Below are 1,464 nucleotides of genomic sequence, written 5' to 3' on the forward strand. Positions count from 1 at the left end.
GACCGCGCCAGGAGCCTGCGCCCTGAACCTCGGCCGCTGCGGGGCGGCCGGGATGCCCGCTGCGCCCACTCCCCCCGCCCTGGCACGGAGGGGGGCGCCTCCCGGCTCGGGCTGTCCCTGCATTGGAGGCGGGCTACTCCGTCCCCAAACAAGGGCAGTGGGCTCAGTGCTCCGACGCTGGTCTTGCGGTCTTGGGGTCGGCCGTCGGGGTTTGGAACCCACCTCGGCTAGCTGCGTGTCCTGCGCGGGTGGCACTTGCCTCCGTGGCCGCATCTGTAGAATGGGGGCGATCTAGTGCTTGAGTCTTGGGAGAGTAGTTGGGACCACGTGAGCAGCGCCCCCCACCCAGTAAGAGTTCCACACGTGTTCCGTTGCCCCCCCCCCCATCCCCTAAGGAGGCCAGCGGGGGGCACCACCTGTGTCAGGCAGGAGAGGCCAGGGCCCCTGCAGGCAGACACCTGGTCCTGGAGCGGGTCCAACTGAAGTTAAAGGGACAGGATCTCCCGAGAGGGGCCGAGGAAGGTGGAAAATGGTGAGGGCACCATCTGGTCCCGGAAGAGGCGCTGGGCCTGGGCTGGGGCTCCGCTGTCCAGGTGAGGAGGCCAGAGAGTGTTTCCTGTCCCTAGTCGCCGGTGGTACATTTGGTGACCAGAAGGCTGAACACTGTTGGGGCAGAAGAGACTCAGGCCACTGTTTCCAGACTGTCCGCCTGGTGAGAAACCCCCGTCACAGCTTCTCGGGGGACAGCACCCTCGGCCTGCCCTTCCGATTCTCCTGGAGTCTGTATTTGTAACCAGTGCCTCCAGGTGATTCTGGATCAAGTCGGTCCGGAAACTGGTTTAGAAACACTTACTGGAGGCTCTCAGCGGGGTGGTTCTGGACCCCATCCCCATTTTCCATTGTTACAACTCTCCCCTAGTTACGACTGGCATCTAGTGGGGAGAAGCCGGGGACCCTGCTAACCACGCTCTGAGGATCCCAGGATGGCCCCCCACCTTCCTGCACAAAAGAAAAAGGAATGACCTAGTACACAGTGTTAATAGTGGAGGCTGGGAAACAGATACACGGAGTCAGGGGGTCTAGAAGGGAGCGACACCCGGGGTTTGGGACCAGCAGGTGTTTCATCACAGCCTGCTTCGCCAGGCCCTCTGTGGTGCCCTGAGGGCGAGAAGCCCATGGCTGAAGGTTTGGGGCACTTAGATGTGGTTCACAGAGCACCCGGAGTCCTAGCACGGGGTGCTGCTGAGTCCATGCGGCCTGAGCACCGGAGCGCCCACTACGGGGAGACCTGTTTGGAGTCCTGGGAGGTGCAGCGGTGACCAGGAATGAGAGGCCCCACCCAGGGCACTCGACCTCTGATGGGGGAAATTCCCTCACCCCGTGCCTGCACACAGTAGGCACACAGCGCTGGCTTCCTCCCAGAAAGCACCGCCCCCGCCCCCACCTGTGGGTGCCGAGTTTACA

The 1,464-nt window shown here is 63.0% G+C and overlaps 1 long non-coding RNA gene across 1 annotated transcript in view; it reads right to left on the reverse strand.

Moving 5' to 3' along the window:
- The window catches only part of LOC115275012, a 6,615-nt gene extending 6,312 nt beyond the window's left edge, over positions 1 to 303 (reverse strand). The window contains exon 1 of the long non-coding RNA XR_003901365.1: positions 223 to 303. This is a non-coding gene — a long non-coding RNA (uncharacterized LOC115275012). The remainder of the gene's footprint in view (positions 1 to 222) is intronic.
- Positions 304 to 1,464: the final 1,161 nt, after the last annotated feature.

This window comes from Suricata suricatta, chromosome 12, assembly GCF_006229205.1.
Source record: "Suricata suricatta isolate VVHF042 chromosome 12, meerkat_22Aug2017_6uvM2_HiC, whole genome shotgun sequence".
NCBI lineage: Eukaryota > Metazoa > Chordata > Mammalia > Carnivora > Herpestidae > Suricata > Suricata suricatta.